At 31.6% G+C, this 7,914-nt stretch overlaps 1 long non-coding RNA gene across 1 annotated transcript; it reads right to left on the bottom strand.

Moving 5' to 3' along the window:
- Positions 1-443: 443 nt before the first annotated feature.
- LOC148607959 (uncharacterized) lies at positions 444-2,735 on the bottom strand. The gene is made up of 3 exons (XR_015915403.1): positions 2,595-2,735; positions 1,652-1,858; positions 444-539 (listed from the first exon to the last, which is right to left on the bottom strand). It is a non-coding gene; the product is annotated as an uncharacterized LOC148607959 (long non-coding RNA).
- Between the last annotated feature and the right edge of the window lie 5,179 nt (positions 2,736-7,914).

Below are 7,914 nucleotides of genomic sequence, written 5' to 3'. Positions count from 1 at the left end.
TTGGTTTATTTGTGCATTTATGTCATCGGAACATGAGTGTTTTTATTTCATCTTACTCTAGTGTTGACCAACTGAAAATCCCAGCAGGTTTTTGTTTTTTTGTTTTTTTTTTGTTTTTTTGTTTTTTTGTTTTTTTTTGTTTTTTTGTTTTTTTTGTTTTTTTTCATTTGAAGGAGATAATGTTCCTATCATCAATAGTTTAACTGCATATGTGAGGTATTCTATTTCAATGACAACAGAGACTAAGCTCCAATGCTGCGAGATCAATAGATAAGATCACTTAAAAACTGGTATTTTAATTTACATACTTTAAAGCCGATTCACTTTGGACAGAACTCTAAAACATTTCAATATAAAATCAACGTACTCAACATTTTTTTCCGTTATCAAAATCAATGAAATTAGTGCTAATGCAAACTACTCAATAAATAACAAACATAAGCTTCATTGTATGCTTTATTTCATATAAACAAATAACAAAGACTGGATATTCTGTAAACTGCTACAAAAGCCTCACGCTTTCAGTGTATAAACTCATTCTGAAAAACAGAATAAAAAATGTATTAGAGAGTAATCAAGGAAACCAATGTTACATGTATAGCGGTAATCAAAAGAATGTAATCCAGGGACAAAGACCAGACATGGAAAACAGACATACACAACAAAGAACATAAAGTAACTAAAATCATACATACAAAGTAACAAAAGCAAATGAGCAACTCGGACTAAAAACTGGGAGCACAGACCAGGTGCATCGGTAGGGTAAGCGTCCTCTGCTTTTCTAGAAACACCCGCCGAGTATTAAATATCATATTAGAAGAAAATATAAATCATATGCATTTTTGTTGTTATGACAGAGAAGCAGCCATTATTTTGCCTCACACGTAATCACAAAAGTATTTCATATTGTGTTTTGTTGATGAACTTCTTGCTGAACGGATATTTACGTTATATACTCTGACAATGTTTATAATGCATGTAACATGAGATAGAATTTACGAAGAGAATATTGCTTGAAGACATAATTTGTATTATCTTTATAGAAGATATAAAGAACAATCGAAACATTGTTAATGGACATTGATTTGTAAACCATAAAATAATTCCCGGTGGACTTGATTCAAAGAATAAAGCCATGAGAGGATAATAATTAGGAACAGTTTTGTTACTACAGTTTCATGGAATACCATCCAAATGGCCTTAAGATTCGAAAAAAAGGTGTGTATGAAATTCATTTCTACTATTGACAGTCGTCCACTTTTATTTTATTTGTTTATTTTCTCTTTGTTGTTGTTATATTTAGTTTTTTTCAATAGAAATAAAAGTTCTATTATGGTGAGATATGAGAATGTTTTATCTGTAATGAAATAAATATTATACAGAAAAGGACGTTCTATCCTGAGACCTGTAACGAATCCAAATGTCGTGAAAGGTAAATTGTAACTATATATTTTCAATCGAACAAACGTGACAGCGGAAAATTCATATCATCATTATTTTATTGATCTAGCTGACATGATCATGATATAAAAAAAGTTTACTTAATACAGAATGATACCGATACATGAGCTCTTATCATTTCGTTTTCGTTAATTCTTAAAATATTAGTTCGTCTAATAAATTTGCATTAAAAAGGCAAAATATTACTAACCAAATTATGTTGGGCATATACAATGGAAATGTTGTCCGTGTTCTTGTTCACATGTACATCCGGTATCACAGGTTGTTGTATCATTTGCATTTAAACATTCAATTGGAGTTTCACAATAACAGTGACCATCATCATGGCAATGTCTGCTACCTTCTGTACAAACTGGACAATCAGAATCTATCTGGCAGTTTGTAGCGAGCAGCACACCTGACGGACAAAGCAATAATTGTATGATGAATTTGATACATTGTCCAATATGATTAGAATAAAAGCTTTATATGTTTTGTAGAGGCCAAAAGTTAATCAAGCATAAGAGTCAAGTTTGTTTTAATGTTTCACTGTTGAAAGCAAAGTCGAAATTCATACTGGTATTATCGGGAAGAAAATATTACTCTCCATTTTGTTTAGACTAGAATGACAGCTTGCATGTTGCACGCAAACACGTAGGAATAATAAAGATAACGAATATCTTGAAATAGCTATATCTATCCAAGACACTATACTTTATGACGTACTCATTACCAAAATATGAAGAAAAAAACTAGGAACGTTCATGCATCAATGCTAAATGTTCAGTAAGAAGAATCAAAATGTTATATTCCGCAGTCGGAAATGTGAAATTAGGATTTAAGAAGTACTATGATAAAAATCATCCTGTTCATGTACTGAATATATATAAAAAAATAAAATATTTAGGATCGAGAAATTCATTTCGTTACTTCCCCTCAAACACGTACAAAAATATATAACTCTGCACTGTCTTAATAAAAATATATTGTCCTCCACCGTTTAAATTGTTCCCTCTAATCACATTACAAATGATGACTACTTCCGAAGTTGATATTTGTGGAAACCTCAAACCCTGAACGGCTGCTAAAAATGACAATAACAATAAAGACGTACAGATCATTCCGTAGTAAATTACAGAATCTTATTGACTTACCGATAACACCAACGATAACTATAACAACAAACAGGGATTTCATTCTGAAGTTTTTCAAATACAGGATCTGAAATCTATTTTACGCATTCTTCTTTTATACTAAATTTGTCCTTGTTGGAACAGGATGTGAGTGGTTTTAATTTACTTCTTACCTTCAAAACCTAAACCTATGACAAACTTGTTTACATGTTTGTTCAACCCCATTTCCAACCTTTCATGTAAATATATGAAAATATTTGTAATGATAATGTGTGATTACATAATTTTAATTTAATGTAGAAAGCACAACGCATGTCATAGTTTATTACGCAAATGACAAAATTGTAACCGCAAAATGACAGGTATATTTACCTTGATATATTTACTAGTATTAATAAAATGTTCTTCATGTTTTTTATTTCTTGTAAATTCCGGGAAATGTATTGATGTTTTAGTTGACATCTTTTAAGGAGTCGTAGGAATAATGTATGTTCAAGCGAGGGAAAATCCGTGAGAAAACCAAACAACAAATACAAAAGAAACAGAAACTGAAACTGAAAAATGCGAACCAAATTATTATACACCGGGTTGAAAGCAGGTGCCTCTAGCAGTTACCCGTCATGCTACTCGTAGAAATAAAAAATCAAAGATGCACGAGGAGTAATGTCTTTTTATAGATGTACGTAAAGGTGGTTTGTAATTTCGGTAAAATGGTACCCCATATCAACCAATGGGTACGACAGTACAATGCTTGGGGTTACGACGGTACAATGCTTAGGGTTACGACTGTAAAATACTTGGGTTCACTATTGTACAATGATTTGGGTTATGACCGTACAATGGTTGGGGTTACGTTCGTACAATGCTTTTGGGTTACGACTGTACAATGCTTGGGGTTACGACCTTAATCTTTGATCAATTTATTATTGTAGCGTTGGTGTATACCGCTAGCTATATATCTTTTAAATCGGTGTTATGGTAACAGTTTCTGACAAAGTATTTGAAATGAGACCTACAAAACTGGCATGTTGAAGCGGCTAGAATGATACCAAACAGGAAAAGACCGATGACATTTAAAAGTGGGATATCGGGTAGGTAGCATTTCACAAAGGGTTGAGAGCTTTTCTGATTTTTGTTGGCTTTAGGTGAAAGAGTAACCAAGGGAACCAAGGTTATAGTTGAAAGTTGAGATAAGGTGCAGTGTTCAGTGTTTTTGTGGAAATCTAAATTTCAGGCGACAGACAAGATGAAGAACAAATATATTTTGGAAGAGTGATAACACGCTGATAAAAACGGAAGCTGATATTGAATTACGTAGAAAATGAAAGGCAAGATAAGGTGCACGATGGTACCAGATGTATTGTTTTCAAACTAAATTCACATCACATGACAAATATTGAGTCTATCGAACAAATCAACTCAGTAATACTCTCTCCGTTTCGCTCGTATTTGTATTAAAATGTCAGATATTGATGAACGCAACAGATTCCTCACAAAAAACCTGTTAAGACTTTTTGCACCAGGGGTAACAATTTCACAAACATATTCCATGGTTTACTAAGTTTTTCACCGTTACAGTTTTTTGATACAGAATATGATAGTGCATGCGGATTCATGATTAAAATGGTATATATGTTGGTCACCCATTCGTCACGTAAATATAGTCTGAAGAGCATTTATTTAAACAAAATCCGATAGATTTATCAACTGCTATGAATTGATTTATTCTTAAAAGATACGATTTTCAAATCATTATTTATTTTTTAAACCTTGTTTTCACAAACATTCGATCCCTAATTGCAACCATAGTAAAAACTACGTCATATTTGTCAGTATCGCACTACATCAAATCTTACCTATTTAGTACTTGCGGTTTCTCCACTGGAATTGTAGTGACCAATTATTTCAAATGCTGGTAATTTTAATGATATTGTCATTATTTTCTATGTTCTGAGGTAGCTTTCAGTAACTACGAGTGTTATTTCAAGCGGATATCTATTTTATATATATATATATATATATTGTTTGTTGAGGTATTCCATGAAGGCGGTTATTATTGAGTGAAGTTTTTGGTGTGTTTATTTGCGGTTTCATTTTTGGTTAAGGCCTTATAAGGCTAGTCGTAATTTGATTTTTGTTAAGTATTTTTTACACATATTGAAGACCTATTGGCGGTCTCGGTAAATATTTACTATTTTATAAAGGGTATACAATGGTGCATTTGTTGCATTTCACCATCTCTGTTCGTATTTCTCTTGGCTTCTAAGAATAAACATTTACTGGCGTTTTCAATCCTTTGCAATAAGTACAGCATCTTGTAAAGCTTCAGATGCTGAGGGCTTAGAAACACTATTATGAGTCGGAAATTAACCAAGAGCCTTTATTTTACTACAATGAGATATCGATTAAAGGCAAATTATTATCTAAGTGCCCAAGTTCCATAATTATTGCACTTAGTACACAACTAGTTTTAAAGCGATCCCTATAAGCTATTGATGTTATTGAATTCATCACTTCTAGTATATCACACTCAAATGCATCTAAGTCTAATTCAATTGCCGAATTTATGTCAGTACAATTTTGTACGGGATATTTTCGTATTGATTATAATAAATACTTGTTCACATGAGAAAACATCAAATTAAAGTTTCGGTTGTATTATATTTAGTTGCATATATCCGCAACAGTTTGTTTCTTTTTTGTTTCATAAGCTTTGTAGACCGGTTGCAACTCAATATTACAATACTAATTAACATATTTATACGATTTTTTTTAATCTTTAATCACAGACATGTTGAACAATATAAGACTATTATGCAATAGGGTCTTATTTGATGATTGCTATTTAAGTAGTTTTGCAACCACAGGTTTCGTGTTTTAATTTACAATATTAGATCGAACAGAGAAAGTGTGAGTTAACCAAAACAATCAGTTAACGTTAGTTATTTTGTTATATTGTTTGGTAAATGTGGTAACCATTGAATGTCAAAGAATTATGAAAATTAAAAGAAGTACGATAGCATAGATATAAAGTTTTGTTGGTAATAATGAGTGTTGTGTCAGGTATACAAGTATACGATGTTTATTTTCAGTATTTTTACTTTTTACTGTTATCAAGTATGCATTTATGCTTAAATCGTCAATCAATCTGTACTGTTATAGGACGACTGAAGGTGGTAACTATGCAACTTGTCATATGACTTTAAGATTCTTTTTCATTTTGGTTGACAGCTTGGTTTGTTGATGTTTTTGACAATGCTACTGAGAACTTCGATATAATTTCAGGTCATCAATTTGTTGGTTTTCCAGCTGCTATACATTATGTCATCAATGTGATATTTCACGATTTTCTTCTCAGATTTGAGTATGCATAATGCTAAGTTTATTTATCCAGGAAAATGTATACATAACTTCTAAAAAAAGCCTGTATTTGGCGTTAAAGGCCATATGTCTAGTATAATCTTTAATTCCAATATTTTCGATGCTGACAAAAGGGAATGATGTTCGATAAAATTAAAGATTCCAGGTGACAAATGTGATGAAGAAAACGAATATACATTTATATTTCTAAAATTCTATATGTGCATTAAATATTTGAACTGAATTTTGATTGGTAATTTCTAAATCTCTCACACAAAAAAACAAGATTATCATTATATTTATATGCATATACTGTAATTTAACGTAGCAATTTTTACTCTTAAAAAGATGCCGTCGTTTTTATTTTATCTTGAATATAAAACTATTCTATTACCTGATCAATAAACATAGTCATAAACCACGCCCCTTTTAACCAGACTACTTTTGCCAATGAAATAATCCTGCCAGAAAACAGGTCTTTGTGTCGGAAAAAATAATATGAATGTATAAGAGTTTTTGCCAAAATATTAAATTATAAGGAATGTAAGTAATATTTGAATAAATTACTTTAGGTTCGATAAACGCATAACATTAACCGCTTTGCGTTTTTTTCTGCATAAGTCGAACCAAAGTTCATTATACAAGATAATAGATTCAGATATAAGTTACATTCGTTAGGTAGTGTTTAATTCATTTATTTACATTTTTTCTTTATTTTTGAACTACCCTGGCTCGTTATGGTATATTTATCTGCACCATGAGCAACTCGGTGGGTGCTTCAAGAAAAGCAGAGGAGGTACCTTACCGGTGCACCTGGTCCGTGCTCCATGTTTTAGTGGTCTATGGGTTGCTCATTTTCTCATTTTCTTTTCATTTTTTGCACGTGTTATTTTGCATGGTTAGTTCATGGTTTTTACTGTGTGTGTCTGTTTTCCCTGTCTGGTCTTTATCATTGAAATATTGTTTTTTTTATTTCTGCTCAAATCATGGTACATTTGATTACTCTTAACCGTTTTTGCATACTTCTAGTTATCGTGTTAAATTTAATTTATTCCTGTCATAGGACTTTTTCCGCCTAATGTCTGTTATAAATATTCTGAAATCCGAAGTGTTTCAATAAATACGTGTATACGATTATGTGCTTTAAGTTACACAAATATGATGATGAATTTATAAAATAATTAAGTTGAACTCCAGTTAATACACAATTAAGCTTTGAAAAATGATCAAGACTTATCTGATAAAATTTCTATGGTCTCAAAAAAAAATCGTAGACAAGAAGAATTTTAAGATTTTTAGGAAAGGTTTGTTACGGCCAAGACTTCATTTGTAGTACCAATATAAGATTTAATTAACATGGCATGATGCAGATGTTACCAGGAAAATCAAATGTGATCTCAGAGGACTCTATTAATATAATCAGTTTACCAAAAACATTGGAATAAGAAATGTCCGTTTTAAAGATTTGCCATTAGCAAAAACTATTTTTGTAACACATTTTTATATTATAAAAGTAGTTTTAGGTCACTACAACATGATATGGTACTTTAACTTAAAGTAATAAATAAATTCATTTTATATAAATGGTGCTTTGTGAATTTCATGCGTATTTCCATATGTTGCTGCAAAATTGATGTCACCATTACAGAAGTTTTATGGCTGTTTTATGAACTCGAGTATCGTTACGGTATATTCATCTGCACCATGAAAACTAATTATTTGAACGTGTCATATTTTTTCCTTCCTGTTTCGTCTACCCTGGAATTCACATTTTATGAGCAACTCGGCGGGTGTTCTAAAACAGTAGCGGAAACTTACCTCATCGGTGCGCCTGGTTCATGCTACCAGTTTTAGTGGAGTCCAAGTTGCTCATTCACTTTTATTACTTTGTATTTATTTTGGTTATTTTAAGTTCTTTTTTGTGTGTATCTGTTTTCCATGTCTGTTCTTTGTCCCTGGATTACATTCATTTGATCTTCGT

The sequence above is a fragment of the Perna viridis genome, chromosome 9, assembly GCF_037379345.1.
Source record: "Perna viridis isolate PV_CMFRI_1.1 ecotype Kerala chromosome 9, ASM3737934v1, whole genome shotgun sequence".
NCBI lineage: Eukaryota > Metazoa > Mollusca > Bivalvia > Mytilida > Mytilidae > Perna > Perna viridis.
This window is presented reverse-complemented; position numbering and strand designations above follow the sequence as displayed.